Source organism: Anomaloglossus baeobatrachus, unplaced genomic scaffold (genome assembly GCF_048569485.1).
Source record: "Anomaloglossus baeobatrachus isolate aAnoBae1 unplaced genomic scaffold, aAnoBae1.hap1 Scaffold_420, whole genome shotgun sequence".
NCBI lineage: Eukaryota > Metazoa > Chordata > Amphibia > Anura > Aromobatidae > Anomaloglossus > Anomaloglossus baeobatrachus.
Window position 1 is genome coordinate 113,924 of NW_027443535.1, and position 16,279 is coordinate 130,202.

General features: G+C 46.2%; 11 non-coding genes across 11 annotated transcripts; all 11 read left to right on the plus strand.

Annotated features, from left to right (window-relative positions):
• The first annotated feature begins 76 nt into the window (after window positions 1-76).
• On the plus strand, window positions 77-267 carry LOC142278757 (U2 spliceosomal RNA). The gene has a single exon (XR_012741551.1). It is a non-coding gene; the product is annotated as a U2 spliceosomal RNA (small nuclear RNA).
• A 1,387-nt stretch (window positions 268-1,654) lies between these two features.
• LOC142278759 (U2 spliceosomal RNA) lies at window positions 1,655-1,845 on the plus strand. Its single transcript, XR_012741552.1, has one exon. It is a non-coding gene; the product is annotated as a U2 spliceosomal RNA (small nuclear RNA).
• Window positions 1,846-3,232: 1,387 nt separating this feature from the next.
• LOC142278760 (U2 spliceosomal RNA) lies at window positions 3,233-3,423 on the plus strand. Its single transcript, XR_012741553.1, has one exon. It is a non-coding gene; the product is annotated as a U2 spliceosomal RNA (small nuclear RNA).
• Window positions 3,424-4,810: 1,387 nt separating this feature from the next.
• On the plus strand, window positions 4,811-5,001 carry LOC142278761 (U2 spliceosomal RNA). Its single transcript, XR_012741554.1, has one exon. It is a non-coding gene; the product is annotated as a U2 spliceosomal RNA (small nuclear RNA).
• A 1,387-nt stretch (window positions 5,002-6,388) lies between these two features.
• LOC142278762 (U2 spliceosomal RNA) lies at window positions 6,389-6,579 on the plus strand. Its single transcript, XR_012741555.1, has one exon. It is a non-coding gene; the product is annotated as a U2 spliceosomal RNA (small nuclear RNA).
• Window positions 6,580-7,966: 1,387 nt separating this feature from the next.
• Window positions 7,967-8,157, plus strand: LOC142278763 (U2 spliceosomal RNA). The gene has a single exon (XR_012741556.1). It is a non-coding gene; the product is annotated as a U2 spliceosomal RNA (small nuclear RNA).
• A 1,387-nt stretch (window positions 8,158-9,544) lies between these two features.
• On the plus strand, window positions 9,545-9,735 carry LOC142278764 (U2 spliceosomal RNA). Its single transcript, XR_012741557.1, has one exon. It is a non-coding gene; the product is annotated as a U2 spliceosomal RNA (small nuclear RNA).
• A 1,387-nt stretch (window positions 9,736-11,122) lies between these two features.
• Window positions 11,123-11,313, plus strand: LOC142278765 (U2 spliceosomal RNA). Its single transcript, XR_012741558.1, has one exon. It is a non-coding gene; the product is annotated as a U2 spliceosomal RNA (small nuclear RNA).
• A 1,473-nt stretch (window positions 11,314-12,786) lies between these two features.
• On the plus strand, window positions 12,787-12,983 carry LOC142278873 (U2 spliceosomal RNA). Its single transcript, XR_012741654.1, has one exon. It is a non-coding gene; the product is annotated as a U2 spliceosomal RNA (small nuclear RNA).
• Window positions 12,984-14,370: 1,387 nt separating this feature from the next.
• Window positions 14,371-14,561, plus strand: LOC142278766 (U2 spliceosomal RNA). The gene has a single exon (XR_012741559.1). It is a non-coding gene; the product is annotated as a U2 spliceosomal RNA (small nuclear RNA).
• A 1,387-nt stretch (window positions 14,562-15,948) lies between these two features.
• Window positions 15,949-16,139, plus strand: LOC142278768 (U2 spliceosomal RNA). The gene has a single exon (XR_012741561.1). It is a non-coding gene; the product is annotated as a U2 spliceosomal RNA (small nuclear RNA).
• Window positions 16,140-16,279: the final 140 nt, after the last annotated feature.

The following is a 16,279-nucleotide window of genomic DNA, read 5'->3' on the forward strand; positions in this document are numbered from 1 at the left end:
TCCCTCTCGCTCTCTCTCCCTAAGATGTGTCCGGCATAGGCCAGGGTGCCACTCGAGGCCCAAACCAATTCTGGTTATCGCTTCTCGGCCTTTTGGCTAAGATCAAGTGTAGTATCTGTTCTTATCAGTTTAATATCTGATACGTCCCCTATCTGGGGACCATATATTAAATGGATTTTTAGAACAGGGAGATGGAAAAAGAGCTTGCTCTGTCCACTCCACGCATTGACCTGGTATTGCAGTACCTCCAGGAACGGTGCACCCCTTCTTAACCCAGTTTCCAAAAGCAGAACTCAATTCACCTGATTCATATTAGCCCGATTTAATGAATTGGAAGAAAGCATACGTCTTCATATGCACCTCAATTTGGCCCATTCACTTTTCACACTTCCTCCTTTTGTTTTTTATCTTTCACACTTTTGACTTTCTTTATTCATCCAAATAGCAAACTCATCACCACTCAACCTGACCAACTCGGCTATGTCCCCGTGCTGCAGTTCTCTGTCTTATCTAGATCATTTGCAATTGAATGGAATAGATCCCTTTTGGACAAAGTGGATTCACCTGCTGCTGCAGTGACCACAGGTGTGATAACATCTAGAATTGGCATCTGGTGCGATCTCTCCGCTTCCACTCCAAAGAAAGTTACCTGTTTATTCCTATCATGCATTGGTTTTTGGGGTTTTCTTTGAGTAATGATGATCTCTTTAGTAGTCTGTTGGCGCCCTCTCCTGGAGGAATAGTTTGCTTGCTCTTGGACATTCTAAAAGAGAGGTCATGATAGACATTGAGCTTCTGAGCTCAATTGGGGACAGTCATGGGTGATGAATGTTTGCAACCTACTGCGAAGCCTCATACCGCAATATAAGGAACGTCAAATACTAAGAAAGGGCGGCCTATGAAAGAATTACTACTTTCAATAAGTACACTTAAACGGCTAATTGGGAATAGAAAAACTGTAAAAAGCCCTCTGAGAAAGCCCCCCTCTAACCTTTGATAGTAAGCTTTTCTGTAGTCTGCCTGTTGATGTATTTTCCGTTTGAACTGTGCACAACATGAAGAGACGGAACACTGGCGGCTTGTCACAATGCCCCCCGATGACATCACAATAGCGCTGCTGCCTAGAAAACAAGCTGCGCAGAAGAAGTTGTTCTTTGGGTGGGAGGGTGGGCTAGTGGAAGGAGGGGGCAATCTCTTTTTTTCCCGGGTGGTAGGGGGATGACAGGAGAAGGGAAGCGGGTGGTGAGAAAGGTACAGAGGGCAGGGTTTGGGGGCTGGGAAGGAAAGGGAAAAGATTAGGGTTTGGGGATGATGAAAGGGCTTTCTACGGGTAAGGATGGCAAAGGGTGGCAGTGACGGAAAGTCAGGCAACCTGTCCTGTCCGTCTTTTTGTATCGTGAATTGGAAAGACTGCAAGGGGGAGGGGAGTTGCTTGCGCCCTAAAGGAGGAGTTATTCAGATTCATTGCAGTGGGCGGCGGCTGCAAAACGCACCATTCTTCTTGTTTTGGCTCTGCAAAGCAGCCTTTTCAAGGGTTGGCTTGGGTGACAAAATGTCTTGTGTAGGCGTGGGTTTGTCTCCCTCTCGCTCTCTCTCCCTAAGATGTGTCCGGCATAGGCCAGGGTGCCACTCGAGGCCCAAACCAATTCTGGTTATCGCTTCTCGGCCTTTTGGCTAAGATCAAGTGTAGTATCTGTTCTTATCAGTTTAATATCTGATACGTCCCCTATCTGGGGACCATATATTAAATGGATTTTTAGAACAGGGAGATGGAAAAAGAGCTTGCTCTGTCCACTCCACGCATTGACCTGGTATTGCAGTACCTCCAGGAACGGTGCACCCCTTCTTAACCCAGTTTCCAAAAGCAGAACTCAATTCACCTGATTCATATTAGCCCGATTTAATGAATTGGAAGAAAGCATACGTCTTCATATGCACCTCAATTTGGCCCATTCACTTTTCACACTTCCTCCTTTTGTTTTTTATCTTTCACACTTTTGACTTTCTTTATTCATCCAAATAGCAAACTCATCACCACTCAACCTGACCAACTCGGCTATGTCCCCGTGCTGCAGTTCTCTGTCTTATCTAGATCATTTGCAATTGAATGGAATAGATCCCTTTTGGACAAAGTGGATTCACCTGCTGCTGCAGTGACCACAGGTGTGATAACATCTAGAATTGGCATCTGGTGCGATCTCTCCGCTTCCACTCCAAAGAAAGTTACCTGTTTATTCCTATCATGCATTGGTTTTTGGGGTTTTCTTTGAGTAATGATGATCTCTTTAGTAGTCTGTTGGCGCCCTCTCCTGGAGGAATAGTTTGCTTGCTCTTGGACATTCTAAAAGAGAGGTCATGATAGACATTGAGCTTCTGAGCTCAATTGGGGACAGTCATGGGTGATGAATGTTTGCAACCTACTGCGAAGCCTCATACCGCAATATAAGGAACGTCAAATACTAAGAAAGGGCGGCCTATGAAAGAATTACTACTTTCAATAAGTACACTTAAACGGCTAATTGGGAATAGAAAAACTGTAAAAAGCCCTCTGAGAAAGCCCCCCTCTAACCTTTGATAGTAAGCTTTTCTGTAGTCTGCCTGTTGATGTATTTTCCGTTTGAACTGTGCACAACATGAAGAGACGGAACACTGGCGGCTTGTCACAATGCCCCCCGATGACATCACAATAGCGCTGCTGCCTAGAAAACAAGCTGCGCAGAAGAAGTTGTTCTTTGGGTGGGAGGGTGGGCTAGTGGAAGGAGGGGGCAATCTCTTTTTTTCCCGGGTGGTAGGGGGATGACAGGAGAAGGGAAGCGGGTGGTGAGAAAGGTACAGAGGGCAGGGTTTGGGGGCTGGGAAGGAAAGGGAAAAGATTAGGGTTTGGGGATGATGAAAGGGCTTTCTACGGGTAAGGATGGCAAAGGGTGGCAGTGACGGAAAGTCAGGCAACCTGTCCTGTCCGTCTTTTTGTATCGTGAATTGGAAAGACTGCAAGGGGGAGGGGAGTTGCTTGTGCCCTAAAGGAGGAGTTATTCAGATTCATTGCAGTGGGCGGCGGCTGCAAAACGCACCATTCTTCTTGTTTTGGCTCTGCAAAGCAGCCTTTTCAAGGGTTGGCTTGGGTGACAAAATGTCTTGTGTAGGCGTGGGTTTGTCTCCCTCTCGCTCTCTCTCCCTAAGATGTGTCCGGCATAGGCCAGGGTGCCACTCGAGGCCCAAACCAATTCTGGTTATCGCTTCTCGGCCTTTTGGCTAAGATCAAGTGTAGTATCTGTTCTTATCAGTTTAATATCTGATACGTCCCCTATCTGGGGACCATATATTAAATGGATTTTTAGAACAGGGAGATGGAAAAAGAGCTTGCTCTGTCCACTCCACGCATTGACCTGGTATTGCAGTACCTCCAGGAACGGTGCACCCCTTCTTAACCCAGTTTCCAAAAGCAGAACTCAATTCACCTGATTCATATTAGCCCGATTTAATGAATTGGAAGAAAGCATACGTCTTCATATGCACCTCAATTTGGCCCATTCACTTTTCACACTTCCTCCTTTTGTTTTTTATCTTTCACACTTTTGACTTTCTTTATTCATCCAAATAGCAAACTCATCACCACTCAACCTGACCAACTCGGCTATGTCCCCGTGCTGCAGTTCTCTGTCTTATCTAGATCATTTGCAATTGAATGGAATAGATCCCTTTTGGACAAAGTGGATTCACCTGCTGCTGCAGTGACCACAGGTGTGATAACATCTAGAATTGGCATCTGGTGCGATCTCTCCGCTTCCACTCCAAAGAAAGTTACCTGTTTATTCCTATCATGCATTGGTTTTTGGGGTTTTCTTTGAGTAATGATGATCTCTTTAGTAGTCTGTTGGCGCCCTCTCCTGGAGGAATAGTTTGCTTGCTCTTGGACATTCTAAAAGAGAGGTCATGATAGACATTGAGCTTCTGAGCTCAATTGGGGACAGTCATGGGTGATGAATGTTTGCAACCTACTGCGAAGCCTCATACCGCAATATAAGGAACGTCAAATACTAAGAAAGGGCGGCCTATGAAAGAATTACTACTTTCAATAAGTACACTTAAACGGCTAATTGGGAATAGAAAAACTGTAAAAAGCCCTCTGAGAAAGCCCCCCTCTAACCTTTGATAGTAAGCTTTTCTGTAGTCTGCCTGTTGATGTATTTTCCGTTTGAACTGTGCACAACATGAAGAGACGGAACACTGGCGGCTTGTCACAATGCCCCCCGATGACATCACAATAGCGCTGCTGCCTAGAAAACAAGCTGCGCAGAAGAAGTTGTTCTTTGGGTGGGAGGGTGGGCTAGTGGAAGGAGGGGGCAATCTCTTTTTTTCCCGGGTGGTAGGGGGATGACAGGAGAAGGGAAGCGGGTGGTGAGAAAGGTACAGAGGGCAGGGTTTGGGGGCTGGGAAGGAAAGGGAAAAGATTAGGGTTTGGGGATGATGAAAGGGCTTTCTACGGGTAAGGATGGCAAAGGGTGGCAGTGACGGAAAGTCAGGCAACCTGTCCTGTCCGTCTTTTTGTATCGTGAATTGGAAAGACTGCAAGGGGGAGGGGAGTTGCTTGCGCCCTAAAGGAGGAGTTATTCAGATTCATTGCAGTGGGCGGCGGCTGCAAAACGCACCATTCTTCTTGTTTTGGCTCTGCAAAGCAGCCTTTTCAAGGGTTGGCTTGGGTGACAAAATGTCTTGTGTAGGCGTGGGTTTGTCTCCCTCTCGCTCTCTCTCCCTAAGATGTGTCCGGCATAGGCCAGGGTGCCACTCGAGGCCCAAACCAATTCTGGTTATCGCTTCTCGGCCTTTTGGCTAAGATCAAGTGTAGTATCTGTTCTTATCAGTTTAATATCTGATACGTCCCCTATCTGGGGACCATATATTAAATGGATTTTTAGAACAGGGAGATGGAAAAAGAGCTTGCTCTGTCCACTCCACGCATTGACCTGGTATTGCAGTACCTCCAGGAACGGTGCACCCCTTCTTAACCCAGTTTCCAAAAGCAGAACTCAATTCACCTGATTCATATTAGCCCGATTTAATGAATTGGAAGAAAGCATACGTCTTCATATGCACCTCAATTTGGCCCATTCACTTTTCACACTTCCTCCTTTTGTTTTTTATCTTTCACACTTTTGACTTTCTTTATTCATCCAAATAGCAAACTCATCACCACTCAACCTGACCAACTCGGCTATGTCCCCGTGCTGCAGTTCTCTGTCTTATCTAGATCATTTGCAATTGAATGGAATAGATCCCTTTTGGACAAAGTGGATTCACCTGCTGCTGCAGTGACCACAGGTGTGATAACATCTAGAATTGGCATCTGGTGCGATCTCTCCGCTTCCACTCCAAAGAAAGTTACCTGTTTATTCCTATCATGCATTGGTTTTTGGGGTTTTCTTTGAGTAATGATGATCTCTTTAGTAGTCTGTTGGCGCCCTCTCCTGGAGGAATAGTTTGCTTGCTCTTGGACATTCTAAAAGAGAGGTCATGATAGACATTGAGCTTCTGAGCTCAATTGGGGACAGTCATGGGTGATGAATGTTTGCAACCTACTGCGAAGCCTCATACCGCAATATAAGGAACGTCAAATACTAAGAAAGGGCGGCCTATGAAAGAATTACTACTTTCAATAAGTACACTTAAACGGCTAATTGGGAATAGAAAAACTGTAAAAAGCCCTCTGAGAAAGCCCCCCTCTAACCTTTGATAGTAAGCTTTTCTGTAGTCTGCCTGTTGATGTATTTTCCGTTTGAACTGTGCACAACATGAAGAGACGGAACACTGGCGGCTTGTCACAATGCCCCCCGATGACATCACAATAGCGCTGCTGCCTAGAAAACAAGCTGCGCAGAAGAAGTTGTTCTTTGGGTGGGAGGGTGGGCTAGTGGAAGGAGGGGGCAATCTCTTTTTTTCCCGGGTGGTAGGGGGATGACAGGAGAAGGGAAGCGGGTGGTGAGAAAGGTACAGAGGGCAGGGTTTGGGGGCTGGGAAGGAAAGGGAAAAGATTAGGGTTTGGGGATGATGAAAGGGCTTTCTACGGGTAAGGATGGCAAAGGGTGGCAGTGACGGAAAGTCAGGCAACCTGTCCTGTCCGTCTTTTTGTATCGTGAATTGGAAAGACTGCAAGGGGGAGGGGAGTTGCTTGCGCCCTAAAGGAGGAGTTATTCAGATTCATTGCAGTGGGCGGCGGCTGCAAAACGCACCATCCTTCTTGTTTTGGCTCTGCAAAGCAGCCTTTTCAAGGGTTGGCTTGGGTGACAAAATGTCTTGTGTAGGCGTGGGTTTGTCTCCCTCTCGCTCTCTCTCCCTAAGATGTGTCCGGCATAGGCCAGGGTGCCACTCGAGGCCCAAACCAATTCTGGTTATCGCTTCTCGGCCTTTTGGCTAAGATCAAGTGTAGTATCTGTTCTTATCAGTTTAATATCTGATACGTCCCCTATCTGGGGACCATATATTAAATGGATTTTTAGAACAGGGAGATGGAAAAAGAGCTTGCTCTGTCCACTCCACGCATTGACCTGGTATTGCAGTACCTCCAGGAACGGTGCACCCCTTCTTAACCCAGTTTCCAAAAGCAGAACTCAATTCACCTGATTCATATTAGCCCGATTTAATGAATTGGAAGAAAGCATACGTCTTCATATGCACCTCAATTTGGCCCATTCACTTTTCACACTTCCTCCTTTTGTTTTTTATCTTTCACACTTTTGACTTTCTTTATTCATCCAAATAGCAAACTCATCACCACTCAACCTGACCAACTCGGCTATGTCCCCGTGCTGCAGTTCTCTGTCTTATCTAGATCATTTGCAATTGAATGGAATAGATCCCTTTTGGACAAAGTGGATTCACCTGCTGCTGCAGTGACCACAGGTGTGATAACATCTAGAATTGGCATCTGGTGCGATCTCTCCGCTTCCACTCCAAAGAAAGTTACCTGTTTATTCCTATCATGCATTGGTTTTTGGGGTTTTCTTTGAGTAATGATGATCTCTTTAGTAGTCTGTTGGCGCCCTCTCCTGGAGGAATAGTTTGCTTGCTCTTGGACATTCTAAAAGAGAGGTCATGATAGACATTGAGCTTCTGAGCTCAATTGGGGACAGTCATTGGTGATGAATGTTTGCAACCTACTGCGAAGCCTCATACCGCAATATAAGGAACGTCAAATACTAAGAAAGGGCGGCCTATGAAAGAATTACTACTTTCAATAAGTACACTTAAACGGCTAATTGGGAATAGAAAAACTGTAAAAAGCCCTCTGAGAAAGCCCCCCTCTAACCTTTGATAGTAAGCTTTTCTGTAGTCTGCCTGTTGATGTATTTTCCGTTTGAACTGTGCACAACATGAAGAGACGGAACACTGGCGGCTTGTCACAATGCCCCCCGATGACATCACAATAGCGCTGCTGCCTAGAAAACAAGCTGCGCAGAAGAAGTTGTTCTTTGGGTGGGAGGGTGGGCTAGTGGAAGGAGGGGGCAATCTCTTTTTTTCCCGGGTGGTAGGGGGATGACAGGAGAAGGGAAGCGGGTGGTGAGAAAGGTACAGAGGGCAGGGTTTGGGGGCTGGGAAGGAAAGGGAAAAGATTAGGGTTTGGGGATGATGAAAGGGCTTTCTACGGGTAAGGATGGCAAAGGGTGGCAGTGACGGAAAGTCAGGCAACCTGTCCTGTCCGTCTTTTTGTATCGTGAATTGGAAAGACTGCAAGGGGGAGGGGAGTTGCTTGCGCCCTAAAGGAGGAGTTATTCAGATTCATTGCAGTGGGCGGCGGCTGCAAAACGCACCATTCTTCTTGTTTTGGCTCTGCAAAGCAGCCTTTTCAAGGGTTGGCTTGGGTGACAAAATGTCTTGTGTAGGCGTGGGTTTGTCTCCCTCTCGCTCTCTCTCCCTAAGATGTGTCCGGCATAGGCCAGGGTGCCACTCGAGGCCCAAACCAATTCTGGTTATCGCTTCTCGGCCTTTTGGCTAAGATCAAGTGTAGTATCTGTTCTTATCAGTTTAATATCTGATACGTCCCCTATCTGGGGACCATATATTAAATGGATTTTTAGAACAGGGAGATGGAAAAAGAGCTTGCTCTGTCCACTCCACGCATTGACCTGGTATTGCAGTACCTCCAGGAACGGTGCACCCCTTCTTAACCCAGTTTCCAAAAGCAGAACTCAATTCACCTGATTCATATTAGCCCGATTTAATGAATTGGAAGAAAGCATACGTCTTCATATGCACCTCAATTTGGCCCATTCACTTTTCACACTTCCTCCTTTTGTTTTTTATCTTTCACACTTTTGACTTTCTTTATTCATCCAAATAGCAAACTCATCACCACTCAACCTGACCAACTCGGCTATGTCCCCGTGCTGCAGTTCTCTGTCTTATCTAGATCATTTGCAATTGAATGGAATAGATCCCTTTTGGACAAAGTGGATTCACCTGCTGCTGCAGTGACCACAGGTGTGATAACATCTAGAATTGGCATCTGGTGCGATCTCTCCGCTTCCACTCCAAAGAAAGTTACCTGTTTATTCCTATCATGCATTGGTTTTTGGGGTTTTCTTTGAGTAATGATGATCTCTTTAGTAGTCTGTTGGCGCCCTCTCCTGGAGGAATAGTTTGCTTGCTCTTGGACATTCTAAAAGAGAGGTCATGATAGACATTGAGCTTCTGAGCTCAATTGGGGACAGTCATGGGTGATGAATGTTTGCAACCTACTGCGAAGCCTCATACCGCAATATAAGGAACGTCAAATACTAAGAAAGGGCGGCCTATGAAAGAATTACTACTTTCAATAAGTACACTTAAACGGCTAATTGGGAATAGAAAAACTGTAAAAAGCCCTCTGAGAAAGCCCCCCTCTAACCTTTGATAGTAAGCTTTTCTGTAGTCTGCCTGTTGATGTATTTTCCGTTTGAACTGTGCACAACATGAAGAGACGGAACACTGGCGGCTTGTCACAATGCCCCCCGATGACATCACAATAGCGCTGCTGCCTAGAAAACAAGCTGCGCAGAAGAAGTTGTTCTTTGGGTGGGAGGGTGGGCTAGTGGAAGGAGGGGGCAATCTCTTTTTTTCCCGGGTGGTAGGGGGATGACAGGAGAAGGGAAGCGGGTGGTGAGAAAGGTACAGAGGGCAGGGTTTGGGGGCTGGGAAGGAAAGGGAAAAGATTAGGGTTTGGGGATGATGAAAGGGCTTTCTACGGGTAAGGATGGCAAAGGGTGGCAGTGACGGAAAGTCAGGCAACCTGTCCTGTCCGTCTTTTTGTATCGTGAATTGGAAAGACTGCAAGGGGGAGGGGAGTTGCTTGCGCCCTAAAGGAGGAGTTATTCAGATTCATTGCAGTGGGCGGCGGCTGCAAAACGCACCATTCTTCTTGTTTTGGCTCTGCAAAGCAGCCTTTTCAAGGGTTGGCTTGGGTGACAAAATGTCTTGTGTAGGCGTGGGTTTGTCTCCCTCTCGCTCTCTCTCCCTAAGATGTGTCCGGCATAGGCCAGGGTGCCACTCGAGGCCCAAACCAATTCTGGTTATCGCTTCTCGGCCTTTTGGCTAAGATCAAGTGTAGTATCTGTTCTTATCAGTTTAATATCTGATACGTCCCCTATCTGGGGACCATATATTAAATGGATTTTTAGAACAGGGAGATGGAAAAAGAGCTTGCTCTGTCCACTCCACGCATTGACCTGGTATTGCAGTACCTCCAGGAACGGTGCACCCCTTCTTAACCCAGTTTCCAAAAGCAGAACTCAATTCACCTGATTCATATTAGCCCGATTTAATGAATTGGAAGAAAGCATACGTCTTCATATGCACCTCAATTTGGCCCATTCACTTTTCACACTTCCTCCTTTTGTTTTTTATCTTTCACACTTTTGACTTTCTTTATTCATCCAAATAGCAAACTCATCACCACTCAACCTGACCAACTCGGCTATGTCCCCGTGCTGCAGTTCTCTGTCTTATCTAGATCATTTGCAATTGAATGGAATAGATCCCTTTTGGACAAAGTGGATTCACCTGCTGCTGCAGTGACCACAGGTGTGATAACATCTAGAATTGGCATCTGGTGCGATCTCTCCGCTTCCACTCCAAAGAAAGTTACCTGTTTATTCCTATCATGCATTGGTTTTTGGGGTTTTCTTTGAGTAATGATGATCTCTTTAGTAGTCTGTTGGCGCCCTCTCCTGGAGGAATAGTTTGCTTGCTCTTGGACATTCTAAAAGAGAGGTCATGATAGACATTGAGCTTCTGAGCTCAATTGGGGACAGTCATGGGTGATGAATGTTTGCAACCTACTGCGAAGCCTCATACCGCAATATAAGGAACGTCAAATACTAAGAAAGGGCGGCCTATGAAAGAATTACTACTTTCAATAAGTACACTTAAACGGCTAATTGGGAATAGAAAAACTGTAAAAAGCCCTCTGAGAAAGCCCCCCTCTAACCTTTGATAGTAAGCTTTTCTGTAGTCTGCCTGTTGATGTATTTTCCGTTTGAACTGTGCACAACATGAAGAGACGGAACACTGGCGGCTTGTCACAATGCCCCCCGATGACATCACAATAGCGCTGCTGCCTAGAAAACAAGCTGCGCAGAAGAAGTTGTTCTTTGGGTGGGAGGGTGGGCTAGTGGAAGGAGGGGGCAATCTCTTTTTTTCCCGGGTGGTAGGGGGATGACAGGAGAAGGGAAGCGGGTGGTGAGAAAGGTACAGAGGGCAGGGTTTGGGGGCTGGGAAGGAAAGGGAAAAGATTAGGGTTTGGGGATGATGAAAGGGCTTTCTACGGGTAAGGATGGCAAAGGGTGGCAGTGACGGAAAGTCAGGCAACCTGTCCTGTCCGTCTTTTTGTATCGTGAATTGGAAAGACTGCAAGGGGGAGGGGAGTTGCTTGCGCCCTAAAGGAGGAGTTATTCAGATTCATTGCAGTGGGCGGCGGCTGCAAAACGCACCATTCTTCTTGTTTTGGCTCTGCAAAGCAGCCTTTTCAAGGGTTGGCTTGGGTGACAAAATGTCTTGTGTAGGCGTGGGTTTGTCTCCCTCTCGCTCTCTCTCCCTAAGATGTGTCCGGCATAGGCCAGGGTGCCACTCGAGGCCCAAACCAATTCTGGTTATCGCTTCTCGGCCTTTTGGCTAAGATCAAGTGTAGTATCTGTTCTTATCAGTTTAATATCTGATACGTCCCCTATCTGGGGACCATATATTAAATGGATTTTTAGAACAGGGAGATGGAAAAAGAGCTTGCTCTGTCCACTCCACGCATTGACCTGGTATTGCAGTACCTCCAGGAACGGTGCACCCCTTCTTAACCCAGTTTCCAAAAGCAGAACTCAATTCACCTGATTCATATTAGCCCGATTTAATGAATTGGAAGAAAGCATACGTCTTCATATGCACCTCAATTTGGCCCATTCACTTTTCACACTTCCTCCTTTTGTTTTTTATCTTTCACACTTTTGACTTTCTTTATTCATCCAAATAGCAAACTCATCACCACTCAACCTGACCAACTCGGCTATGTCCCCGTGCTGCAGTTCTCTGTCTTATCTAGATCATTTGCAATTGAATGGAATAGATCCCTTTTGGACAAAGTGGATTCACCTGCTGCTGCAGTGACCACAGGTGTGATAACATCTAGAATTGGCATCTGGTGCGATCTCTCCGCTTCCACTCCAAAGAAAGTTACCTGTTTATTCCTATCATGCATTGGTTTTTGGGGTTTTCTTTGAGTAATGATGATCTCTTTAGTAGTCTGTTGGCGCCCTCTCCTGGAGGAATAGTTTGCTTGCTCTTGGACATTCTAAAAGAGAGGTCATGATAGACATTGAGCTTCTGAGCTCAATTGGGGACAGTCATGGGTGATGAATGTTTGCAACCTACTGCGAAGCCTCATACCGCAATATAAGGAACGTCAAATACTAAGAAAGGGCGGCCTATGAAAGAATTACTACTTTCAATAAGTACACTTAAACGGCTAATTGGGAATAGAAAAACTGTAAAAAGCCCTCTGAGAAAGCCCCCCTCTAACCTTTGATAGTAAGCTTTTCTGTAGTCTGCCTGTTGATGTATTTTCCGTTTGAACTGTGCACAACATGAAGAGACGGAACACTGGCGGCTTGTCACAATGCCCCCCGATGACATCACAATAGCGCTGCTGCCTAGAAAACAAGCTGCGCAGAAGAAGTTGTTCTTTGGGTGGGAGGGTGGGCTAGTGGAAGGAGGGGGCAATCTCTTTTTTTCCCGGGTGGTAGGGGGATGACAGGAGAAGGGAAGCGGGTGGTGAGAAAGGTACAGAGGGCAGGGTTTGGGGGCTGGGAAGGAAAGGGAAAAGATTAGGGTTTGGGGATGATGAAAGGGCTTTCTACGGGTAAGGATGGCAAAGGGTGGCAGTGACGGAAAGTCAGGCAACCTGTCCTGTCCGTCTTTTTGTATCGTGAATTGGAAAAACTGCAAGGGGGAGGGGAGTTGCTTGCGCCCTAAAGGAGGAGTTATTCAGATTCATTGCAGTGGGCGGCGGCTGCAAAACGCACCATTCTTCTTGTTTTGGCTCTGCAAAGCAGCCTTTTCAAGGGTTGGCTTGGGTGACAAAATGTCTTGTGTAGGCGTGGGTTTGTCTCCCTCTCGCTCTCTCTCCCTAAGATGTGTCCGGCATAGGCCAGGGTGCCACTCGAGGCCCAAACCAATTCTGGTTATCGCTTCTCGGCCTTTTGGCTAAGATCAAGTGTAGGGGTCCACACGAATCCTAGCCTTTGCACTGTTTTTGGTGTGACTTCGGTCATGCATTTTTGCGGTGCTTTGGAAAGCTTCATTAAATCAAAAAATCTGTTCTTATCAGTTTAATATCTGATACGTCCCCTATCTGGGGACCATATATTAAATGGATTTTTAGAACAGGGAGATGGAAAAAGAGCTTGCTCTGTCCACTCCACGCATTGACCTGGTATTGCAGTACCTCCAGGAACGGTGCACCCCTTCTTAACCCAGTTTCCAAAAGCAGAACTCAATTCACCTGATTCATATTAGCCCGATTTAATGAATTGGAAGAAAGCATACGTCTTCATATGCACCTCAATTTGGCCCATTCACTTTTCACACTTCCTCCTTTTGTTTTTTATCTTTCACACTTTTGACTTTCTTTATTCATCCAAATAGCAAACTCATCACCACTCAACCTGACCAACTCGGCTATGTCCCCGTGCTGCAGTTCTCTGTCTTATCTAGATCATTTGCAATTGAATGGAATAGATCCCTTTTGGACAAAGTGGATTCACCTGCTGCTGCAGTGACCACAGGTGTGATAACATCTAGAATTGGCATCTGGTGCGATCTCTCCGCTTCCACTCCAAAGAAAGTTACCTGTTTATTCCTATCATGCATTGGTTTTTGGGGTTTTCTTTGAGTAATGATGATCTCTTTAGTAGTCTGTTGGCGCCCTCTCCTGGAGGAATAGTTTGCTTGCTCTTGGACATTCTAAAAGAGAGGTCATGATAGACATTGAGCTTCTGAGCTCAATTGGGGACAGTCATGGGTGATGAATGTTTGCAACCTACTGCGAAGCCTCATACCGCAATATAAGGAACGTCAAATACTAAGAAAGGGCGGCCTATGAAAGAATTACTACTTTCAATAAGTACACTTAAACGGCTAATTGGGAATAGAAAAACTGTAAAAAGCCCTCTGAGAAAGCCCCCCTCTAACCTTTGATAGTAAGCTTTTCTGTAGTCTGCCTGTTGATGTATTTTCCGTTTGAACTGTGCACAACATGAAGAGACGGAACACTGGCGGCTTGTCACAATGCCCCCCGATGACATCACAATAGCGCTGCTGCCTAGAAAACAAGCTGCGCAGAAGAAGTTGTTCTTTGGGTGGGAGGGTGGGCTAGTGGAAGGAGGGGGCAATCTCTTTTTTTCCCGGGTGGTAGGGGGATGACAGGAGAAGGGAAGCGGGTGGTGAGAAAGGTACAGAGGGCAGGGTTTGGGGGCTGGGAAGGAAAGGGAAAAGATTAGGGTTTGGGGATGATGAAAGGGCTTTCTACGGGTAAGGATGGCAAAGGGTGGCAGTGACGGAAAGTCAGGCAACCTGTCCTGTCCGTCTTTTTGTATCGTGAATTGGAAAGACTGCAAGGGGGAGGGGAGTTGCTTGCGCCCTAAAGGAGGAGTTATTCAGATTCATTGCAGTGGGCGGCGGCTGCAAAACGCACCATTCTTCTTGTTTTGGCTCTGCAAAGCAGCCTTTTCAAGGGTTGGCTTGGGTGACAAAATGTCTTGTGTAGGCGTGGGTTTGTCTCCCTCTCGCTCTCTCTCCCTAAGATGTGTCCGGCATAGGCCAGGGTGCCACTCGAGGCCCAAACCAATTCTGGTTATCGCTTCTCGGCCTTTTGGCTAAGATCAAGTGTAGTATCTGTTCTTATCAGTTTAATATCTGATACGTCCCCTATCTGGGGACCATATATTAAATGGATTTTTAGAACAGGGAGATGGAAAAAGAGCTTGCTCTGTCCACTCCACGCATTGACCTGGTATTGCAGTACCTCCAGGAACGGTGCACCCCTTCTTAACCCAGTTTCCAAAAGCAGAACTCAATTCACCTGATTCATATTAGCCCGATTTAATGAATTGGAAGAAAGCATACGTCTTCATATGCACCTCAATTTGGCCCATTCACTTTTCACACTTCCTCCTTTTGTTTTTTATCTTTCACACTTTTGACTTTCTTTATTCATCCAAATAGCAAACTCATCACCACTCAACCTGACCAACTCGGCTATGTCCCCGTGCTGCAGTTCTCTGTCTTATCTAGATCATTTGCAATTGAATGGAATAGATCCCTTTTGGACAAAGTGGATTCACCTGCTGCTGCAGTGACCACAGGTGTGATAACATCTAGAATTGGCATCTGGTGCGATCTCTCCGCTTCCACTCCAAAGAAAGTTACCTGTTTATTCCTATCATGCATTGGTTTTTGGGGTTTTCTTTGAGTAATGATGATCTCTTTAGTAGTCTGTTGGCGCCCTCTCCTGGAGGAATAGTTTGCTTGCTCTTGGACATTCTAAAAGAGAGGTCATGATAGACATTGAGCTTCTGAGCTCAATTGGGGACAGTCATGGGTGATGAATGTTTGCAACCTACTGCGAAGCCTCATACCGCAATATAAGGAACGTCAAATACTAAGAAAGGGCGGCCTATGAAAGAATTACTACTTTCAATAAGTACACTTAAACGGCTAATTGGGAATAGAAAAACTGTAAAAAGCCCTCTGAGAAAGCCCCACTCTAACCTTTGATAGTAAGCTTTTCTGTAGTCTGCCTGTTGATGTATTTTCCGTTTGAACTGTGCACAACATGAAGAGACGGAACACTGGCGGCTTGTCACAATGCCCCCCGATGACATCACAATAGCGCTGCTGCCTAGAAAACAAGCTGCGCAGAAGAAGTTGTTCTTTGGGTGGGAGGGTGGGCTAGTGGAAGGAGGGGGCAATCTCTTTTTTTCCCGGGTGGTAGGGGGATGACAGGAGAAGGGAAGCGGGTGGTGAGAAAGGTACAGAGGGCAGGGTTTGGGGGCTGGGAAGGAAAGGGAAAAGATTAGGGTTTGGGGATGATGAAAGGGCTTTCTACGGGTAAGGATGGCAAAGGGTGGCAGTGACGGAAAGTCAGGCAACCTGTCCTGTCCGTCTTTTTGTATCGTGAATTGGAAAGACTGCAAGGGGGAGGGGAGTTGCTTGCGCCCTAAAGGAGGAGTTATTCAGATTCATTGCAGTGGGCGGCGGCTGCAAAACGCACCATTCTTCTTGTTTTGGCTCTGCAAAGCAGCCTTTTCAAGGGTTGGCTTGGGTGACAAAATGTCTTGTGTAGGCGTGGGTTTGTCTCCCTCTCGCTCTCTCTCCCTAAGATGTGTCCGGCATAGGCCAGGGTGCCACTCGAGGCCCAAACCAATTCTGGTTATCGCTTCTCGGCCTTTTGGCTAAGATCAAGTGTAGTATCTGTTCTTATCAGTTTAATATCTGATACGTCCCCTATCTGGGGACCATATATTAAATGGATTTTTAGAACAGGGAGATGGAAAAAGAGCTTGCTCTGTCCACTCCACGCATTGACCTGGTATTGCAGTACCTCCAGGAACGGTGCACCCCTTCTTAACCCAGTTTCCAAAAGCAGAACTCAATTCACCTGATTCATATTAGCCCGATTTAATGAATTGGAAGAAAGCATACGTCTTCATATGCACCTCAATTTGGCCCATTCACTTTTCACACTTCCTCCTTTTGTTTTTTA